The following is a 24,184-nucleotide window of genomic DNA, read 5'->3' as shown; positions in this document are numbered from 1 at the left end:
CCAAGGAACTAGAATTCTGTGGAACACACTTTGAGAAAGCTATTTGATTTCCATCCCATCTGCTGAAGGCCTGAATAGAACAAAAAGGCTGGGTAAGGGAGGAGTCACTCTCTCTGCCTCATGGTCTTTGAGTTGAGGCATCAGTCTTCTCCTGCCTTTGGACTTGGACCCCGACTGGAACTTACATCCTCAGCTCTCCTGGGTCTCCAGCTTGCTGACTGCAGATCTTGGGACTTCTCAGCCTCCATGATTGTGGGGGAACTTATTATAAGGAATTGGCAATTCCTTAAAATAAATCATATATACGTGTGTGTGTGTGTGTGTGTGTGTGTGTGTGTGTGTATCCTATTGGTTCTGTTTCTCTGGAGAACACTGACTAATATAGGTTTGGGGACAGATTTTTGGTAGTATGGTGGTCCACGGGGCCTCATAGTTCATAGACTGCTTTGTGGATGAGTAGCTGTGACAGAAATCTCAAGTCCTTTACATTAATTCCCTGCTCTGGGGTATAGCCACCATCTCATTCCTTGTTGAGTTGGAGTTATTTGCTCTACGAAACACGTAAGTTGTACATTCACTAAGAACATTATTTATAAATTCCAATGGGAAAAAGTCCAAATAGTGGAAACACTGATACAGTAATTACACTTAGTTATGAGGCTAATTTTATTGCAAAATTTTCCTTAAATTATGTTTCTTGACTTTGCCCATAATCATTATGAGTTAAACACTTACAGGAAATCAACATACGGCTCTTTAATGAATCAACAGTGCATGACCAAGAAGTGTGGAGGTTGGTGTTTATTTTGAGATCAAAGGGAGAAAAACTAAGCCCAGAGATAATTGTTTTCTGGAAAAATCACACTCTTGTATGTTAGGGGGACAGGAATATTCTTAATTTAACAGTTCTCTCCTGACTGTCCTATTTACTTGAACCACTAATCTGAATCTATAAATAGGGTATAAATATTGCCCTTCTGGCTATTTACTACACGATTCTGTACTTTTAATTAAGAGATTTCTGAAGAGTGTCATTCCATTTTACCTTTGCAGCCAAACAACAGAGGGTGTGCCCTTCCACAAAGAATGACTTTCTGTAATTCATATCCAAGAAAACGCGGAGACAAGAAGAAACTAAGGGGCTGTGCCTCTGTGAAAAGGCACAGCCTGTGAAAGGGAAAGTCAGGCTTAAAAGATGACGAGAATTTCTTCGCAGAACTTTTAAAACATGTATACGAACTACATAGTACACTGTGAGGCCAAAGCCTGGCCGAATACCTGGTCACAGATCCGGTCCATTCAATCTCAGTGCTTCCTGGATGTCTCCTGCTTGCCTACCAGAAAGATTCTGCAAACCGCTTGTTGCCGAATTGCTGTCATGTGGACAATACTCCATCTAGTGGTAAACAGCACAATTGCAAAAATAGCATCACAGATCACAAGCCAAACTATTCCAAAACTGGGCTTCAGACCTAAGTTATCTATGCCCACGGTTCTCAGACTTTGCTACACATTAAAAATCATCCTGGGAGCTCATAAAAATCTGATGCCCAGACTACGTCCCACACCATTAAATCAGAATCTCCGAGAATGAGGCCTAGGCATCAGCGTTTTTTAAGCTCCCCAGATGATTCCAGTGAGAACCAGTGATCTTTGCAACCAGAAGAATGCATTAAAAGGTAGAAAATCTCCTGCAGTTGTTTCATATCACACATTTCATTAAAAAGTATTTCATGTATAGAGAGTTTTTCTTCCTTCTTTAAAATTTGATCGTTTTTCAAAATGAGATCAACGTGCAGAATACCAGAGAGGTTACAGACGGACTTGAATCAGAATGCTTGGGATCCAGCCCCAGCTCCACCACACACCTGCTGTGTGACCTTCCCATCAATAACCAGGACTGATGGGAGCACAACCTCGTTGGTCCTGATGTTTCCATCAGCAAATACCTGTGAATCACTCAGAACTGACCCTACTGTACAATAAATGTGATTTAAATGTATGTTATTAAGAGTCTATAATATTACTTTGCAAGTTGCTTTTTCAACTTAAACACGTATGGACATCTCATATAGTCCACACAATAGATCTAACTCGTTCTTCAATAGCTGCAAAAAGCCACCTGTGAACACGTGTCCTTTGAAGTATAGCATCCACCAAATGGATTTGCTGGGTTCAATGGTGTATATGTTTGACGTTTTAACCGATGCTGCCAGCCAGCTTCCTTTACCAAAAGGAAGTAAGTCACCTTCCCGTTAGCATTGTATAAGACGATCTGTTTCCTCTACACCTTCATGAGAACTGAATGTGCTTTTGAAGGCTTTTAATTCTTCTAACATGATTGGTGAAAAATGCCCTCACGTTGATATAAGTTGTATTTCCCTGCCTAGTAGAGTCTGGAGATCTTTGCAAATGTTTATTTGCCATTGTCATATCATCTTTCATGTGTTGCCCAGTCATATCCTTTGCTCAAGTTTCTATTGGGTTAAGTTTTTTTTTTTCTTTTAATCAGATGCAAGAGCTCCTTGTATATTAGGGACACTAATTTGTCGGTTAAGAAAGTTGCAAATATTTTTCCCAGTATGTTTTTGCACTTTAACTTTTTATAGTCAAACTTGATAGTCCTTCCTCTTATGGATTCTAGATTCTCAGTTTTGCATAAGTTCCTTTCCACCCCCCAATCTTGAGGCTATGCAAATTTTCTCTTAAATTCATTCTATCATTTTTTGTTTTATGTTTTTCGTTTTGAGTTTTAATCCATTCATAATGATTTTATTCATGGCTGGAGGTGTTTTTTGCAGATCAATAACCAATTATACCAATAGCATTAATTAAATAAACCATCTTCTCCCCACTGAACAGAAATGCTGTCTTGATCACATATTAAATTTGAATATATACTCAGATCTTTTTTACTTTCTGGTCTTCTGATCTGTAAGCTTATTTATAAGCCCAAACCACACAGTTTTTTAAAAAATTGTTACATTAGCATCGTGGAAAGTTTAAATATCTGGTAAGGCAATCCTACTTTAATATTCTTTTTTGAAATTAAAGATTTTTGTTGTCAATTCTGAAACAGAATTTCCTCAGTGTTAATGCTAAAGTGCTTTTTATATACAGCTCTAGGAAAACACCATTGATATTCCGATTGGAATTAATTTAAGGTAAATGTTTATTTGGAAATCATCAACACTTTTATGATTATTAATTCTCCCCATCCCAGGACATGCTGTGCCTTGTCATTGGTTCAAATATTGCTTTTATGCCTTTAACAAAATGTTATGGCTTTCTTTAGGCAAGTCTCATAATTTTTCACAAATTTTTATAATGAAATAAGGTAATCCCTGTAAAACATTTAGCCACATCAAGCATACAGTAACTATTAAAAATGTTAGCTATTATTGCTGTTGTTATTTTTATTGTTATCTTTACTTATTCTCATTAAATAAAATCATAGAAAAGATAAGGCTTAAAAAACTCTTTACTGATGAACTCACATGGATCCTCAATATTGTAAAATGGTCAATTCTCTCCAAAATTGAGCTATAGACTCAATGCAATCTTAATAAAAATTCCAGATTTTGTGTGTGCATGTGTAATGTGTGTATAAATTCACAAGTTGATTGTAAAATTTATACAGCAATACAACATGTCAAAAATAACCAAGCTAATCTTGAAGAAAAAGAGCTAATAAGAGGACTTAACACTACAGGATATCAAGGTTTGTTAGAAAGCTCAGTCATTAAGGCAATGTGGCATTGGAGCAAGATTAAACAAATGATCAACGGAACAAAATAAAGAATCCAGAAGTACACACACATGCTCAGTTTATGACAGAGGTGACACTTTTGTCATCAGAATAATGGGAAAGGATGATCTTTTCAATAAATAGTGCTGGGTCAATTGGAATCAATGTGGACAGAATTTATGTTGATCTCTATAAACACTCTACACAAAAATCAATTCCAGATGGATTGTAGATCTAAATGTGAAAGGTAAAACAGCAAAGCATATAAAAGATAATATAGGAGAATATCTTCATGATCTTGGGACAAAGATTTCTTATACAGGACACAAAAACATAAAATCTAAAGCAAAAGATTGATAAATTGACCTACATTAAGATAAGAATTTCTGTTCATCAAAGGATACCATTAGTGGGTTCAACATAAGAGAATCAATCAATTTAATACACGATGTTAATAGAATAAAAAATAAAAACATGTTCATCTCAAAGAAGCAGAAAAAGTATTTGACAAAATCCAACACCCTTTCATGATAAAACGCAAAACAAACTAGGAATAGAAGGGAACTTCTTCAATCTAATAAAGGGCATCTATGAAAAGCCCACAGCTAACATTATACTTAATGTAGAAGACCTAATGGTGAAGTGGTGAAAGACATAAGATTCTCCTAATATCAGGAACAAGGCAAGGATGTCCACTCTCACTGCTTCTATTCAATATTGTTCTGGAGGTTCTATCCAAGGCAATTAGGCAAGAAAGTAAAATAAAAGGCATCCAGATTGGAAAGGAAGAAGTAAAACTATCTCTTTTTGCAGATGACATGATCTTATACATAGAAAACCTTAAGGAATCCGTACCAAAGATATCTACTAGAGATAATAAATGAGTTCAGCAAGGTTGCAGGATACAAGATCAATATATAAAAATCAGTTTTATTTCTATATACTAGTGATAACTAATCTGGAAATGAAATTAAGAAAAGAATCCCATTTGTAATAGCATCACAGGGAATAACATACTTAGAAACAAATTTAACAAAAGAGATGCAAGATTTGTACACTGAAAACTACAAAATGTCATTGAAAGAAATTAAAGAAGACCTAAATAGATGGAAAGACATTCCATGTTTATGGATTAGAACACTTAATATTGGTAAGATGACAATACTCCTCAAGTTGATCAACAGATTCAACACAATCCTTATCAAAATCTCAGCTGCCTTTTTTGCAGCAATTGACAAATTGATACATAAATGCAAGGGACCCAAAATAGCCTGAACAATCTTGAAAAAGAAGAACAAAGTTGGAAGATGCACAAATTTCTTAATTTCAAAAGTTACTACAAAGCTGCAGCAATCAAGTGTGGTACTGGCATAAGGATAGCCATGTAGATCAATGGAATAGAATTGAGAGTCCAGAAATTAACCCATACATTTATGATCAACTGATTTTGACAAGGATGTACAAAACAATTCAATGGGAGAAATAATAGTCTTTACAACAAATAGGGCTGGAAGAACTGAATATCCACGTGCAAAGGAATGAAATTGGACCCCTACCTCACACCATACCCAAAAATTCACTCAAAATGGATTGTAGACTAAGGTTAAAACTATAAAGCTCTTAGATAAAAACGCAGGTCCAAACATTTATGGCCTTGGATTAGGCCATGGTTTCTGAGCTATGACACCAAAACACAAGCAACCAAAGAAAAAGACAGATAAATTAGACTTCATCAAAATTAAAAAATTTTGTGCTTCAAAGAGTGCTATCAAGAAAGTGAGAGGACAACCCACAGAATGGGAGAAAATATCCTCAAATTATATATGTGATAAGAAACTTGTATCCAGAATATATAAATAATTCTTACAACTACACAATGAAAAAAAAAACAATTAAAAACAGGCAAAGTATTTGAATAAATATTTCTCCAAGGAAGATACACAAATGTCCAATAAGCACATGAAAAGATGCTAAATACCATTAGTCATTAGGAAAATGCAATCAAAACAATGAAATGCCACTTCACATCCTCTAGTATGGCATAACAAAGAAGACAGGCAATAAGCAAGGTTGGCAAGGATGTGGAAGAATTGGAACTCTCATACCTTGCTGGTTGGAATGAAAAATGGTGAGACTGTTTTTGAGAAGTTTGGCCATTTCTCAAAAAGTGAAACATAGAGTTAGCATATAACCCAGCAATTCCACTCTTAGCTTTAAAATAAGAGAATTGAAAACATATGTTCACACAAAAACTTGTACACAAATGCTTATAACAGTGTTATTCATAGTAGCCAAGAAATAGAAACAACTCAAATGTCTATCAACTGATGAAATGATAAACAAAATCTGTTATATCTGTACAATGGAATAGTATTCAGTTATAGAAAGGAATGAGGTACTGACACATGCTACAACCTGGATGAAACTTGAAAACATTACGCTAAGTGATAGAAGCCGGACACAAAGGACCACATATGATATGATTCTATTTATATGAAGTGTTCAGAATAGGCAAATCCATGGAGACAAAAAGATTAGTGGTTGCCAAAGACAGGAGGAGGAGGGAATAAGTGCCGGCTCATGGGAATGGGGTTTCTTTTGGGGGCTGATGAAAATGTTCTGGAATTAGATAGTGGTGATGAATGTACAACCTTGTGAATATACTGACAACCACTGAAATGTACACCTTAAATGGGTGTATTTGTGATATATGAATTATATCTCAATTTGAAAAAGACACCATTAAGAAAGAGAAAAAGCAAGACTCAGAGTGGGAGAAGATATAGATAGATAGATAGAAGATATAACCAGAGAGGTATAACCATGGATATAAGAGAAGACTTGTATCAAGAATATGTAAAAAACAAATCAACGAGCAAAAGCCACATAACCCGACAGAAAAATGGGCAAAAGATGTGAACAGATGTGTCACAAAAGAGTAGCCAATAAATGTATGAAGAAATGTTCAACCTCATTAGTAATCAGGATAATGTAAAACTCTAACCCTGGTACTTATACCACCCCCAATCCTAACCCTAGACCTTAACTCGTAAACATCCATTGTAATGGCTACAATTTAAAATACTGAGAAACTCCTCGGACATTATCCTTATCATCAGTCCCAAAGGGACCACAGCTCTGACTTCTAAATCCATAGCTTAGTATTGTTTGTTTTTGAATTGTATATTCTTTTGAGTCTGGCTTCTTTCACTCAACCTCATGTTTGTGAAAATAATCCATGCTGCTGCATGTAGCAACAGGTCACTCATTTTGGTTGCTGTGTTGTATTACGTTGTATGAATAGATCACAATTTAGTTACTCATTATTTCTGTTGCTAAGCCTTCGGGTTGTTTCCAATTCTTGGCTGTTACAAATAACACTGCTCTGTTGAAAGAAAGAAGTCAGACACATAAGAATGCACAATGTGTGATTCCACCATCCTGGCTACTGCAGACTATGGTTTTAAAGGGAGGGGATAGTGCCTGGGAGGGGAGATGAGGGAGGCTTCTGGGTGCTGGCTATCTTCTATTTCTTGAGCTTGATACTGGAACCAGGTGTGTTCACTTTGTGATAGTGTGAGTAGTGTACACTTAGGATTTGTACTCTTCCACTCTTCAATTAAAACCTGCTTCAGAAACTCAAAATTTACTTGGGACCAAATTGAGCAATACGTTTCTTTTGCTATCCACAAACTACTAAAGACACTTTATAAAGACAGGCAAGCCGGAGCTACTCCAGGAGCATTTGTCTTGGGTATTTATAGGCTTGAGTGTTCCTGCTAAGCTGCCATGTCTTTTGGTTTAGTTCCAGAATATCCCATATTTCCTTGATTCACCAGCTACGTACAGTACTTCTTTGGGTCTTCACCCCATCCTCAAAGTGGTTGTTGTTGGTTTTTCCATCCTTGACTATAAGTACTAGGAGTTGATAGTATGAATGATAGAAGAACCCATTCATTCTTTTATGGAATTCCTTTACTGTAAATAAGTAAATTATTAGCAGTGATGGACAATTGGGTGAAATGATCATAAGAAAAGTATTTCTTAATTACCCTCAAATATGACATAAACAAAGATATTTGTTCCATTATAAATTGCTGGATAAATCAGAATGAAAAGCCACATGCCAGTTTTATTTCAACAGTCCCTGAAGAATGGCATTGGTGGAGCATCTCAGAAGAGCTAACGGCTTTACACATGGACTTTCCTCTGTCCACATCTCCACTTGGCTTTGTGATAACTGGAGTGTTGGTTACACATTATGAATTTTCATTTGTTAGAATATGTCTTTTTAAAGTAGTGATCTGGAAATCTGACATGTATTGATTTTTATCACATTGTCCTACAAGGATGTTCCTAAAATCAATGCCTTTCAGAAGCGAAGATAGCTGCTTGGAAATTGATATTTAGTTGATATTTAATAATATCAATTAAATTAGTATTTCATACTAAAACCAATCTCACCTATCTCTAGTGGGAGTGTACATTTTTTTATTATCCTATAATTTATTTATTTATTTTTGCTGAGGAAGATTTGCCCTGAGCTAACATCTGTTGCCAATCTTCCTCTATTTTGTATGTGGGTTGCTGTCACAGCATGGCTGCTGATGAGTGGTGTAGGTCCTGGCCCGGGAACCAAACCTGGGCCACCGAAATCGAGTGTGCCAAACTTAACCACTAGGCCATGGGGCTGGCCCCTCTATCCTATAATATTTTTAATCCTAAAATGGCTTCCAGTTGCTTAAAGCCACCATATTTCCCTTCCTGTCTGCTTATCTTCCCCACTTCTGTCCGTAACGATCCCTGACCACCGGACTCCCTCCCCCAGCCCCATCATGGCACCAAGAAGAAAACACTCAGTATTTTCTGTCAGGCTGGCAGTGCCTACCTCATGAATTGGATGCCATCTTGGATTGCCTTGTGTTCAATGGCCAAGCATCTGGGATGCACAGACCTCTAGCTTAGCAATATTAGCTCTCTCTTGCCCTTCTAGAAAATTCCCCATGTTGAATAACTAGACCTTCTGTTTAGGTCTCCACATCTCAGTTTTTCAGTCATTTGCACTCCTGGGATTTGAAAGAGGATGGATTGGCAAGTACTGGTAAGCTTGCTACCTCACTCCATTCCCTACACACAAGCCGACTTGATATTTGATTACCACACTTTGTTTTGCTGAGTTCAGACAAAGTCTCACACAGAGGACTACTCATGAAGGAATAGCACAATGTCTGGCAAAATTGAGGGGAAAAAAAAGGGAGGGTCAATGAGGTGCAATGTGGACTAACATTTGTCATCACTGGAGGGGCCAGTCTGAAACCATAGCCTTGAGTTGAGTCATGCCCATTGGCTGGGCTACCTGATCCTCTGGCATAATACTACAGGTTCGGTTCTCGGTCTACAAACCCAAGCCTGCAGGAAAGGTAACTTCCTTAATTTTCTATAATATCATCTGAGCCTTCGTTATGGTAGATACGCAATCTCATCAATTTGGAGAGGTCCTCACGTTGTTTCTAGCATTGCACCTGTCTTTCAGGGAGCTTGCATGGTGCCCAAGTGTTGGAGGTAAGGTACAGCATGTGGTGAGATGAAACTGGGAAGAAGCCACATAGAGAGACCCTTTCAGGGACCTTAGTAAGATACCTTTGCTTCTGTCTGCCCTTCCATCCCAGGCTGACCCAGGACGTGCTACTTCATCCCAGATCCCTTCAGATCCAGCTCTCTGTCCCTTCTTTCTGCTCTTTCTGCTATCCTTAGACGCACGGGAAACACACAGGACTGTCTGTGAGCCTGTCCAAGGCCTTTGTGTCTAGATTCTCTGCATGGTCATATTTTTCCTCTGGAATCTTGTCACTTTCCCAGACCAGTCCCCTGTCCTTCGGAATGCCCCAACCTCCCTGGGGTTCCTCTGCCTAGGGCAGGACCCAGATCAGAGCACAGAAGCCTTTCCTTGGGAACCACCACTCGACTCCTGGCCTTCTCAGCAACTCTTCTATCCACCAAGTGTAGGGAATCTTTTCCAGTCTGGGAGCCAAGAGTGGGAGGGCAAAACGTTGTGTTCTTCCTCCTGGGGAGTTCTCCCATATGCCATGGTCATCCTTTCTCTGAGTGCTATGGAAAGCTTAGTTGACAGAATGGGGAAGGGGAGTTTGCGTATTATTCCAAATATTAACCACTCCCTCCCCCAGGATCAGCCCTGGGTCTCTCATGCCTCACGTCTAATCAAACCCCAGGAAAGGACTGAGTGTCTGCCTGATCCTACAGTCGTGTCTGCCCAGGCGTCCTAACATTGGATCCTGCTTTACAAAGTTCAACATAACTTACTTCTGGGTTTGTGTGTTATCTTCGGTTACCTTCACACCATGGCTCTCCACTAACTCGGCAAGCGAAGACTTGACTGTTTTTGGATCTGCTGTCCATCACCGAGATCCCTGTGCCAAACCCCATGGTAGTCCCAGTGGAAAATCATTCCTAGGACCCAAGATAACTTCTGGTACTTGTTACCTCTGAGTCACTCTGACCCATCTGTCACAGTGAGCAAGTTGTTGAGAACTCTGTGCACTGGTCTCGTTACCTCAAAATGTCAATGACATCTTCTTCCCCCCTTCCTGACAGTTATGTTGAGAGAATAAGTGAAATACTGTGTTACTATCACCAGTAAAACAACTGGTCCAAAAAAAGTTTATTGGATTCAAGACACTTTCACATCTATTATCACATCTATCCTGAGACTCAGTTTCAGAAAAAAATAATTCTCGTGTGGTGTACAAATATAAGGGGGAGAAATCGCTATTTAATATACACCAAAAAATATCCAAGTTCCTGCAACTTCCAGCATTCTATTCCCTAGTATTTCCATTTTGATGGATTTTTCTGCTATTCACTCCCCAAGCATGACTTTATTCCATTAACAAAGGAAACACTCATATAGAGGAGAAAAGTGTGTTCAGCTGTGTGTGGTCTGACTTTGAAAGGGACATGTTGGGAGGAGCAATGAATCCGCCTCACAATCTTGGTGAAGAAGGCATATTTGCTTGAATCCATAGGAGATCTGCAGCTATGCCAAAGCCCCTACCTCCTGTCAGCTTCTCCTTCGGCCCTCTGGCCTCACATCTCTTATTTTTTTGCCCAACCTCCTCCTTTATTCGGTAACAATACCAAAGGGTCCAGAAATTCCCATCCAGTTAAAACCATTTAGATCTTTTTGATCCAAAAGGCAATGAGTAAGTTCAAGATGGGGTTTCTCTAATTGTCAATGTTACTTAAGTAAGAAAATATCGCAATAAAATCCTGTTTGATGAAGCAGAGGCTTTCAGAGGAACACACTTTTAATCTCCCAGAGCATCTCCCACCTGTCCAAGCCTCTTTTACTAATTTCATTTTCACACTCACTTCCATCCTTTCAATAAATCCACATTGATGATCTCCTCCAGGAGGCACCAAATCTAGGGGTTAGTGAGTGACACAGACCTCCCAATGTGCTCTATCAGTTTCAGGCATTCTCCTTTCCCTCCCAGCCCCTTTCTACCCTTTCCCCAAATTCATTACTTGTTATTGACCCAGATTCCTGAGGCCCCCAGCTGCTTGTTTTCATTTGGGGAGCTACCAGGCTCATGCCCACAGCCAGAGGAGACACACACCTCCTTTACCAACCTCCATGCTCTTAGTTTCCTTCCCATCCCCCTGTTTACCATGGGGCTGTAGTCTCGTTTTAAACAGAAAATCACTTCCGGTCACTCCTTGGCCTGTCAAAAGTCTTTTCTTAATCAAGGCTGACGTGGTGGCCCCATTGCCTGGCTGCGCCCTCCGACCTTCAGCTGCTTTTCTGGAGGTGACTTAGCACTCTCCCTTCTCGTGGCTGCCCTGCCTTAGCCACCCCCTGGGATTCCACTGGGCCGTGGCCCCTGGGAAGACATGTGCAAGTGTTACTGCTGCTCAAGACAAATTTCTCAAGATGAAGCTGGAGCAAAACAAAGCAAGCCTGTACCTCATTTCTATTCACCACTGAAAAAATGCAAATGTTGTGAAAGTGAAGAACATTTGCATCATTCCAATCACCTAATTTATCTGTACTTCCACCTTCATTTATGAAATAAAGTGTTCAGTGAAGCAAAATCAACAAAGCTTTGGGAAATCTCACAAACACAAATAGAATAAATATTGTTGCTGCAAAATATATTTTGACATTTTGTATTATCTCTTTATGGATTCCAGCTGGGAGCGGGAGGGGAAAGATTGACAATTGTTATAAATCAGGCTTTTCCTGAATGCGATAGCTATATTTCAGGGACTTGAGGCGTATATGATTGTAGAGCCAGAAATGGTCTGTATTAGTAGTATCAACTGCTGTATTAGTAGTATCTGTATAGTAGTATCCACTCTGTATTAGTAGTATCAATTAGTATCAACTGCTACGTAACAGATGATCTCAAATCAACAAATATTTATTATCTCACAGTTTCTGAGGGGCAGGGACCCAGAAGTGGCTTAGCTGGGTTGTTCTGGCTCAGGTTCTTTCACGAGGTTCCAGTCAAGCTGTGGGCCAGGCTGCAATCAACTCAAAGACTGACTGGGGCCGGCGAATCCATTTCCTAGTTCACTCACGCGTTTGTTGGCAGCCCTTAGCTTTTTGAAGGCTGTTGGCCTGAGGCTTCAGTTCCTCGCTGCCTAGGCATCTCCAAAGGGCTGCTCGTGACATGGCATCTGACCTCACCCAGCGTGAGTGATCCAAAGGAGAGAAAGAGTGACAAAGAAAGAAGCCACAGTGACTTTTATAACCAACTTGAGTGTCATGCTGACTCTCTGTGGCACAAGAAGAGTGAATAACAGGAGGTGGGCTCACAGGGGGCCATCTTGGAGGCTGGCTACCACAGAACCTCAGAGATCACATAATCTGATTTCCTCAACTGCAGCCAAGGAAGCTGCGGCCTGGAGAGGTGAAGTGAGTTGGCCAAGATCATCCCACTGGTTAATACCCAAACCAGGACTTGAACCTGGAATTTTCATATTTTAGGACATTTCAATTTAGCAACTATTTATTTTACTTTTTTGGTGCTTACCAAAAGCAGGGACTGGACCAGGCAGCAGGGAGATTCCAGGGTGAAGGATACAGTCATGGTCCCTGCCTACGAGGTCACAGGAGTGGTGAGGAGTGGGATACACTGAATGAGATCACCCAGGAGAGTGGAGCACATTTCCTCAGTGTTACAACCCAAGACCCATGAGAGCTCAGAGGAAGGCTTGGTTTCCACAGGCACTGTCAGGGAAGGCTTTGTGGATACGGTGACATTTGGGTTGGGCCTTGAAGTATAGATGAATTTAGTTCAACGGGGACGAATGGGGTGGGGCTAGGCTGAGAGTCCATGATTTGAGACTGATATCTCCAAATCTAACTCCACAAGGTTCAAACACAGCAGTATTAGTCAAAGGTTCAAGCTCTGAATCACTTTCCTGGCTACTGATGACTAAACTTTGGCGCTGTCTGGAAGGAGGACTCTGACAGCTTTTCTGAGAGCTCCCCTCACCTCAGCTGCCACTGCTGTTTTACTGGAGAAGCTGATATTTTGTGATTAAGAACTTAAAGCAGCTTCCTGCCCATGCCTATCTACATCATCAAAACAATCGCCAAATTCAGTGGGAAAAATTATAAGTACAGTTGGTAAGTCAATGTCTGTTCATTTTGGAGAATCATCCTTGCCCACTAATTTACTTGTCCATGAGCTGATCTTGAAGATTTACTACTGAGGAGGTGGTAAGAGGTTAGAAAAGTTGGACTAGGGTTGGACCGGGAAGCTTTAGGAAAGTAGTGGAAGAGGGGTGACCAGTGGCAGTCAATTACAGAATGTATTCAGACCTGGCCCATTATCCACCACATTTAGAAGACAACAGGTGTTGATGAATGCCAGGCCAATGTTGTTGATTAAAATTATAGAAGGCATCATATAGATGAGGAGTTTTGAAGTTATTAGTTAAGACCCATTAATGAGTCATAATATTAAATTTGTAGATCCAAACCAGCACTAAAAAAAAAGACTAAAATATTGGAGTAAAATAAGTAATGTTTTGTAGAATTTTTATTTCAGTTACTTGCATGTGTGTGCAATGTAAACTATATTTCCTTTTTGTTGTGGTCACCGACAAAACAGTTTGAAAACCACTGATGGATAACGATTTTGCTCAATATGCAAGTAGAGCATGGCGGCCAAATCCAACCAATGACGTTGGATCCTCTGCTAAAACCCAACAGAGTTCATGACAGGGAACATATCACAGTGAAAAGGGACATGATTTTAGGTAGAAGTGGAAGATAACATGGAAAATATTACCAGTTCTGTATTTATTTAAAAATATTTTTATGGGCCGGCCCTGTAGCTTGGTGGTTAAGTGCGCGCGCTGCGATGCTGGTGGCCCGGGTTCGGATCCCGGGTGCGCATCGAGGCACCACTTCACCGTTCATCCTGGGGCCGAGTCCCACATGCAGCAACTAGAAGGATGTGCAGCTATGACATACAACTACCCACTGGGGCTTTGGGGGGAAAAAAATAAAATAAATAAAATAAAAAAAAAATAAAAATAAAAATATTTTTAAAACCTATAACTAACATTTCAAATGGGTGATATCACAGATTTTATTGCTTGGTATAAATATCTTTTTTTAAAAAATCGACTTTTTGAGGTGCGCTTGACATACAATAAGATTCACTGATTTTAAGTGTGTAGTTTAAGGAGTTTTGACAAATGTATACAGTTGCGTTACCACCACCAACATCAAGATATAGAAAAGTTCTACTACCCCCAAGAAGTTCCCTATTCCTGTTTTCAGTCAAATCCCCTCCTATCACCCCAGCCTCTGGGGTGCAGCAAGGAAGCCAAGGTCTCAGAGCAGAAGCACAAGGAAGTAGATGGATACGTATCAGGGATCCATGTTTTGTAGGGCCTTGAAGGCCATAGGAGGGCAAGGACTTTGGGTTTACTCTGAGTGAAATGGGGAGATGTGGGAGGGTTTTGAGCAGAGGAGTGATTGACTTAGGTTTTAAAAAGACTATGGATAAACTACTTTACATATACACTCGGGTTGAACAAATAAGTGGAATATACTGTAGATAACGGAGAAGGATTCACACTGTCAGAGAAAGAAGTTACAAATAAGCAAAGCGAGAAAGAAGGCCAGAAAGAACCTTCTGGATTGAAATTGGAGTCATTGGTATGCACTGATGTTTGTGGGTAGATAGATAGATAGAAAAATAAATATAGAGATGTGTGTACATCCGGAGTGTGTGTGTGTTGCCATCTTATATTAAATCTTTCAATCCGTGAGCATGGGATGTCTTTCCATTTACTTAGGTCTTTATTTCAATAATGTTTTGTAGTTTCCAGGTCTCGCACTTCTTCCACTAATTTTATTCCTAAGTATTTTATTCTTTTTGATGCCATTGCAAGTGGAATTGTTTTCTTAACTTCACTTTTGGGTTGTTCCCTGCTAATGCGTAGTAGGACTTCCTGGCTTGCTGTCACAGTGTGACTGCGAAGACTTTCCCCGTTGATGAACTGGGACAGGATATAGGCAGAAGGGGAGGTACTAGCTGGTGCAATATCGTGGGCTCTTGACAGGTTTGGAGGAAACAGTAACTAGAAGGACTGCGAAATCAAGCGAGTTTTGCTAAGTGCCACTGATTCATTGAGAGAGGAAATGTCGGTTTCAGACCTATTGCACAGCAATTTAAATCAAAGTGTAAGAGTCAGGGCACCTACCTTGTTGTTGTCCTGCAAGTGGAAAGCAGAGAGAATGGAAGACCAGACACAGTATGTAAGCGTAAGAGAAGCAGTACTTCTGAGAAGGCTGAGTTCTCATTCCAGGCAAGTCTCCTATGTTGAAGTCAGGGCCCTGATGGGGAAGAAGTGAGACTCAGAGACTAGGGACTCGGGTATCTGGGTACTGCAGGTAAGGACCTGGCACCTCCAGATTCCCCTGGACCTGCAGAGGTGGAATATAGAGCCTCCTCCTGCCTCCTGCTAGAAGACTATGCAGAGGCCACAGATGAATCAGGTGCCTTCCAGGACAATGCTTGTCCTTTGGGATCGACCACCACCTCTCTCCTGGCCTCTAGACCTATCTCTAGGGTGAAACCTCTGCAAACCCAACTGAGAAAGTGCTGGGCCTGTGCAGGAAGGAGAGGAGCTATGCATCAGAGGTGCTACAGAACCTGGCTACCACCCAGTGACTGGAGCAGGAGGCCTGGAGTGGGGCCTGAGGGTGCCGGGTCAGGAGGGCAGCTAGAAAGCTGGGTCAGGGAGAGTCTGGTGGGGGGGGGGCCTCTCCTGTGACAGCGCCCTGGGTGACTGTGCCAGTATGCTGCTGGGCTGGCCCACATTAAACGAAGTAGAGATGCCAAACTTCTGTGTCAAACTGTGGAGGAAGGGAACAAATGGTCGGAGAAGTGTGCATAAGACCAGAAACCCCCCAGGCTGGCCGTGTTCCCTGGGATGCTGTGCGGACACTCCATCTGCCAAAGCGATAAGGCCCCCACAGGTGAGGGGCCAGGCATCGTCGAGAAGCGCCGTGGTGGACGTCTTCTGCGGGAGGAGGGACTGACGGTAGGAGAGGCTGTTACAGAACCAGCCTCTCTGCTGGGGATGATAACGTAGCCATGGTTCTCAAACATTAGCGTGCATTAAAACCAACCAGAGGGCTTGTCAAAACACAGAGGTTTTGATTCAGTAGGTCTGGGTTTGGGGCTGGAGAACATACATTTCTAACAAGCTCCTAGGTGATGTTCTGGTGCTAGTCCGAGAACCAGTGATACTGAGGAAAAACCACTGGATAGAGGCCCAGCAGCCTACAAGTATCAGAAGTAAGGTGAGTACAATACCATAATGAGCAGCAAAATCAGAATGGCATCCTGGGGTAGGGGAGATGACCTAAGGCATCTACAGAGATGATTCATAGAACTTGGTGTTCCTAGCGGAAGATAAATGGGGCTGCTGACAAGAACATCACTAATAAAGACATAATCAAAAACACCCCTAAAGTAAGTCAATGCCCAATTTCCAGGCCTGAGTCAGTTCTCAGACATAGAATCCATCGACTGAAGGCAGGACCCGGCAACATCCATGGTGGGTAAATACAGTTGTGATCCCCTGGGCCTTCCACAAAGGGATGATAGCCATTTACCCTGGGGAAAGGGGACACCCATTTCTTTCCAGAGAGGTGGGTACCCACAACCGAGTCAAACTGACGCTGATACTCAGGGACCCAAAGCACCCTCATGGCAAGAGTTGGAACATGTGGGCGTCATGCCATAAACAGAGCCCTGGCCTAAGACACAGCGGGTTCAGAAAGGGAATTTGGGACGGAGTTACACATTTGAGGGTCACTGGCATGTTGTTGGTATTTAAAGCTACCAGACTGGATTGGAGAAGCGAGTGTAGACAGAGAAGTCTTGCTGAGTGACTGGTAGTTGTCAACGAGGAGAGGAAGCACACACGTGTGGTGGTACTGGGGAAAGACAGCACCCTCCCCGAAGCCTCCTGGACTCCCCAGCCCCGAGTGCATGAGGAAAGTGGCTCTGTCTCCCTCCGCTCTGTGTCCCCAAGGCCCAGCCCAGCCCCCGGCACACAGGAGGGACTCAATAACTAGTTTTTGAATTATCCCATCATGGCCAGCACGAATGAACTCCAGGGAAAGCGTATTTTTAAGGGCAGCAACAACAAAGGTGCTATTCTTCTTTGATGGCACATTCTTCTTTTTTTAGTTCTTAGGATGAAATGTGAGTCTTGTTCCTGTTGGGAAGATTAACCGGGGAATGTTTCTTTGCCACTTGGGGCCCTTCCCAAGTTCATTTGTAATGTATATGACATGACTTTCCAAATTAAGAGAGGGAAGTTATGCAGCTTAAGTTACTGCACTTTTTTTTTCATATGACAAATGCTATTTTTGCACCCTTTAAAAAAGGCAGCCTATACCCCAATAAACACCTGCTCCTATGAAACGGTGATAAACAAATGATCTACCCTCTCGAAATAGCCAGAAGAGCAATGACTTTCAAATGAGGTAGGGCATAAAGACGCTGCGTCCTGAATGCCTTCATATCCTCTTCTCGTACAGTCCCTGTAGCAGCCCTGTGAGGGAGGAGTCATCCTCACTTTACGAAGGAGTAAACTGAGTCTGGAAGGTTCAAGGACTAGGCCACGCCTGCACTGCTCCTATCCCCACTCGGCTGTGGACCCGGATGAACTGCCTGTCGTCTGCATTGGTCCCCTGCATCCTTGAGCATCTCTTCCTGGTCTTCCTGAGACAGAGCCCTGGCCACGGGCCTTCATGTGATTCTTAGGCTTGGGCCTTCACCCAAGAGGATGACCAATATTTTCTGGGTCTTGCGCACCAGGCACTGTGCGATGAACTTCACACAGTATAACGGGCAGCGTGGCAGAGTAAGCAGGACCAGGGGACAAATCCCGCCACTTCCTACTTGCATGGCCTTGGGCAAGCTGGCCGCGCTATGGCTCGGTTTCCTCATTGTTAAAATAGAGCTGCTAGGACCTACTTTTTAGGTTGCTGTGCTGATGACAGGAGTTAATCCACATAAAGGGCTCAGAACCGTGCCTGGCACATGGTAAGGGCTATGCGAGGACTGGCTCTGGTCATCCAACCCAGGGGTTCTCCGTGCGTTATTTTTTCTTCATTATTACGTGAATAAGAAACGGGCTCAGAGAGGTCGCTGTGCCCAAGGTCATGCTGGTAGTAAGTGCTAGGACATGAAGCAGCTCAGTCTGCTCTACGCCACTGTGCCCACTGCATTTCCCTTCCCCACTTGCTTCATTTGCTACCTGGCCAAACCTGCGGGGTGGCAGGTGCACCTCCTAGACCACAAACTTGGGTGTGCAGGAAATAACAGCAGATTATTATCTATATCTCAACCTAATTTCTAGATAGGGCCCCAACCTCCACCAGGGTGATAGACACTCAATCTCTATCTGTTCAAGGTTCTAACCTCCTTCCTTGGGGCTGCACGACAATGTTGAGGATTTACACAGTGCCAAAGCACCGGAGGTGGAGGCCTACCTGGTCCTCATGTCACCTTCCTGTGCTGGCATCCACCAGCCTTCCACCCCACCCCACAGAGCCCTTGGTCTTTGTCCACACAGGCAGAGGCTGGGACAGCGGGCCACCATGAAGAGTCGAGCAGGTTTTCCACTGCACGAACATATCTGAATGAGGGGGTGAGTGGGATTGAAATCCAGCCTGTGCTGTACACGCTACGCCATGGATGTCGGTGCAGGGCTGCTTCCACCCTCAGGAAGGGACACCTCTTCCTTTGCACGAAGGAACCACCCACTGACCGGGCTATGCACCTCTGGGCTTCTTCATCCACCTTTTTCTAATTTGCACAAAGGCATTTTAGAGCTGGCTGGGGCCCTGCTCGAGTCACCCCGTCCCTGTCTGAACGGCATCCTCAGGTCCTCGGACACTTTGGGGTGGTGCTCGGGCTCCTGGTCTCACTCGTGCTGGGGGCGGGCACCTGGTAAAGGCTCCCCTGGCCCAGGCTGCAGCCCTTCCTCTCAGGCCTGTAGCTGGGAGGTCTGGCACAAGGCCCCTGTTCTTGGAGACCACCGTATAGCTGCGGTTTTGCCGTCTCCTAGGGGCTCTGCAGAGGAAGGGGTGCAAGGGTCCTCTCTCTGGCACCTCTCTAGGAACTATCGTGCTTTCATGAATTCCCCTTTAACGCCCCCCCCGCACCTCCCCCCTCCTCTGCCATCCCTCTGGATTTTCTCCCCAACATTTTATTTAGCAAGAAGTCCTCTCCAAGCCTTTAAAACTCGCATTTTGAAGATCAAAGCCAGGAAGACCTTTCTGTTTTGGCTTTCTGTCTCCCCTCAGGAAACGGATTGGAGGTGGGGGGAAGAACGAACTATTAGGGGGAAACCCATTAATTTCTCCCCCTAAATTGTTCCCCCATGCGTAGGAGGCCCATGCGGCGCTGGCCACACTGCTCCAGGTCCTCCAGGTAGAGAAAGACTTGCTATTCCCTCTTCCCCAGCCCGGCGCAGGAGCTGATGAAAAAGCCTGGGTCCTCAAGCCCCGCGCCGCCCTCCTGCTTCTCGGGCTTCCGGTGGAACTCTGCCTGGGGGCCGCCTGCTTCCCACCGCGGGGCCTGTTCCCCGGGTGGAGGAAGGCATGCGTGCCTGGAGCGGCCCCGGCGCCGGTCCTGGGCTCCCCGTCGTCGGGCAGCGCCCCCTGCCGGGGGTCCAGAGAACTCGCGCTCTCCTTCAAGGCGCGCGGCTCCCGGCGGCCGACGCACAAACGCGCATCGCACAGGCCTTCTTTTCCGCAACTGACGACAAGCTTCTTAACTATTAATCTACTGAAATCAGTAAGTGAGGCTAAAACGTAACTTTGTTCTCTCCGATTCTTTGATATCTCTGAGTTCTGTTTTCACTGAAAAGTGGTAACAGGCCGGGTATGCGCTCCCGGAGGCGTTTAGACTGACAAAGGGGACTTGTGGTAAAAAGAAAAGTCTTCTAAACCACTGTCTTACTGCAGTGGGGGGCAATTTCTTTTGTATCAGACCAATTCTAGAAAAAATTATTTACAGGTCATTTTTAAAAATTGAAAGTAAAAATTATTTGATTTAATGCCATGGGAGAGTGTGTGTTCATTCTTTTTTTTTTTTTTTTTTTTTGTGAGGAAGATCAGCTCCGAGCTAACATCCATGCCAATCCTCCTCTTTTTTGCTGAGGAAGACTGGCCCTGGGCTAACGTCTGTACCCATCTTCCTCCGCTGTATATGGGACGCCGCCACCGCATGGCCTGACAAGCGGTGCATCTGTGCGCGCCTGGGATCCAAACCTGGGCCGTCAGCAGCAGAGCGCCGGGCCGTAACCTCTATGCCACAGGGCCTGGCCCAATGTGAGTTTATTCTTACAACTTAGATTACCCACTCTACTGAATAGAAGAATGTCAGTGAGAAATGAGGACTGCAGGACTTTTTTTTTTTTGCCATTAAGCTGTTAATAGCAAAAGCATATGTGTTAATATGGTAGTAACGTAGAGGCAGCTTTTAAATTTTTATTACAAACAATAGTAAAATATACAATACTCATCATAATTTCCATATGGCAAATTGATTCTTACAGAATGCGTTCATTGATTTTCGCAGAACTCTGCTGTCCCTAGTCAATCTATTATTGGAATTGATGTATGAGTGTAGGATGACAGGAATGTTGGTTGATATTTTTGTTTACTTTAACAAGAAAGACAAAGGCGAGATAAACAAGAAACTCCACTCATTCTCAACATGGAAGCAATTTCTTTGCTAACTCAGATAATAGTTTTGAAACACTGGAAAAATATTTCCTCAAATTTTTGTGGTATTTGCAATTTAATAGCCCCATACACAATATGCTACTAAATTTAATCTGCATTATTAACATGTTCTCCATCACTTTTTTATGTCTAGACGATCAACAAAATAATAAACCAAGGCAACATTTCACAAATCATTTACTGATTTCTGTGGTGTAAATACTCAAGCTACCAACGCGATGTCAGTGATCACGGAGGTGGGCAGAGACGCACAGTAGCATGAGTTGTGTAGTGTTTCCACCATACAGGTACCTAGACATCCATACCTTCCAGAACAGATAATAGTAAAATACAGTTGAACAATCAGGATGGGATACATTTTAAGTATTTATTTCCTTTGTTTTTTGTATAATTCATGGTAAGCTTCTATAATTTAATTTTTAATAATGGCTGCGTTTAACAACTGACATGAACTTCCTGAAAATTTAACAATGGTCCTCACAAGCCAGTAGGAGCCGGCCGCAGTACACTACTGCCTGGCTCCAGTGACTTCTGGCTCCACAGTGAGAGGCATTGGCAGGAGAGGGAGGGCAGGAAGAGAGAAGGGTTGGGTTTTCCTTCTCCTGCTCCCTTCTGCTATGCATTCCACAGCTCCTGCTCCCCCAGAGGCCCCTCTTCCAGAGCTCCAGGCTCAGCCAGCACTGTTCCCTCCTTCTGCCCCTAGAACGCTAACGGCTTCTTGGTTTCTCACTCCTGCTGGTTCCAGATGCTTCCCCATCCCCTCCACCCCTTTGTAAACAGTCTTCTCATTACATCCCATTAATCATTCCCTTCCCTTTGAGTGCACCTCTGCGTCCTGGCCTGACCCTGCCTGCTCATCTGCTTCTGTGGTCACAGCTTCTAATACTTCTATTCCCAAATTTAGGAACTGTGTGTCCTTAGGCAAGTTACTCAACTTCTCTGAGCTTCAGTTTTGTGAGGATTGAGTAGGATACAGCAGGATATTATTTTGAAAGATTAACCAATGGCACTTGTTTTTCTCCTGCTGTTTCCTGGTGCCCTTATCTCTTTCCCAAACTGGGCAGCTGTGCCCTGTAGCAGACATTTCCTCTGGGACAGGATTTAGAGCAGAAGTCAGAGAAAGGTTTTGAGCTTCAAAATCCAAGACCCTGAAGGGCAAAGAAAACCTATTGAGTCAGTGCAAAGCATCCTGCTGGGAGACCCACGGGTCCCTGAGAAGGCAGTCCCCCACTGCAGAGCTGTTCCCTGCCAAGCCAGGAGAAGTGGGACAGCAGAACCCCTGGCAGCGTGGGGAGTTGAAGAGTTGAGAACAAATGGCTGAAGGCAGAGTTCAGGGCACTGTGAACCACCCCACAATGCCCTGGTGACCCACTGTGGCCCAGGAGAGATACCTAGACTGATGGGGCTTCTGGGTGATGACATCACGGTGGCTATGTGGCCTGAAAAGCAAGGGGGAGGTGGCGATGTGCACCTGGGTGAATGGGAGAAGGATGGACGATAATAGGAGTCTAGATCCCCCTTGCATGCTTTGGCACTGAATAATCCCCTCCCCCAACTTGGCCTTAGCAGAAAGGGAGAGGGAATTCTGACATGAAAGATATTAATTTCTGGGGCCAGCCCGGTGGCGCAAGCGGTTAAGTGTGCGTGCCCCGCTGCGGTGGCCCGGGGTTCGCCTGTCGGGATCCGGGACACGCACCGATGCACTGCTTGTTAAGCCATGCTGTAGCGATGTCCCATATAAAGTAGAGGAAGATGGGCACGGATGTTAGCCCAGGGCCAGTCTTCCTCAGCAAAAAAGAGGAGGATCGGCATCCGATGTTAGCTCAGGGCTGGTCTCCCTCACAAAAAAAAAAAAAAGATATTAATTTCTACCACCTGCAGAATGGGGGCTGTGATATGGGGTCTTTCATAAGACAAAGGCATACTTCTGCCCCATTTGTGGTTGGAGACTCATGCCTGTCACAAGGAGAGCACTGGGAGCTGTCTCAAGGGAACTTCCCTGGACCAACGCGCTGACCAACCCATCTTTCCATGCTATCTGTAAATTACACTGATTGGGGGCCCTGCCATGAGGAGCCCTCTGGCCAGTGGATGAGTTTCTAGGCCTCCCCTGGGCACTTCTGACCCCACCAGTCCAGGGGCACCCCAACCAAGGGCCAGCTGTGTTTGTTCCTGTGCTCCCTAATGCTACACATACTGGTCTTTGTTTTTTGTAACCTAAATAACTGCCGTGAAAACTAATGAAACACAAGTGTGCAAAAGAGAGCTATGGCTTCTATGACAATTAAATTGAGGCATGTTGAGAAAAAAAGGCTGTCACATTAGGTGTAGGGGCAACGGCTGTAAAAGTTTGGGGAGATGTTAGGAGTCTGGAAAAATTCTGCAATCAGAGCACTTCACAAGTTTCTTTAAGTTCTCACTCCAACAGAAAGAAACTGATATTGGAAAGTGTAGACTATGTCCCATGCGGCTAGTTTGTGTAAGAAGGAAAACGTGGAACTCCAGTCAACCCATATCAACAGAAGTCTTGCCTATACATGGAAACATTTGCAAATGGATGTGTATTTATGTTTTAAGTTAAAGTAGAATATTTAATGCACATGTGTGTGTACATATGTGTATGTGTATACATTATATATGTATGTTACATATGTACATAAATACATATAATTTTAAAAAATTCCAAATTCTCCAATCTCCAGGGCCTCGTATGAAAGTCTCTCATAAATGACCGTATCACAGCAACTCAGCATCTCACTTAGTAGCGGCTTCCATTTCCATCCCTGAACGCCAGGACACTTGGGTGCCAGAGGGACGCACGACAGGGCAGCAACAGGGAGCTCTCCTCGGCAACCCTCTCCCAGCCCTGCCCAGCGAGCGAGCCAGCGAGTCACCCGCCCGCTGTTACCTGACAGCCTGAGAGGACTCGCGGCCGCCCGGGCCCTGGGCGGGGCAGCGGCGCGGCGCCGCGGTCATGCCGGCAGGGGGTGCTGTCCGGCCGCAGTGGCCGCGCCGGGCCGCGCTCTGATTGGCTGGAGGCCGTGGTCCGCTCCTACTCCCGCCCGCCGCGTCCGCTAAGTGCGGCCGTGCGCCAGCTCTGGTTCCAGTCTGCGAGC

This window comes from Ceratotherium simum, chromosome 3, assembly GCF_057802395.1.
Source record: "Ceratotherium simum simum isolate JZ-2026a chromosome 3, ASM5780239v1, whole genome shotgun sequence".
Taxonomy (NCBI): domain Eukaryota; kingdom Metazoa; phylum Chordata; class Mammalia; order Perissodactyla; family Rhinocerotidae; genus Ceratotherium; species Ceratotherium simum.
This window is presented reverse-complemented; position numbering follows the sequence as displayed.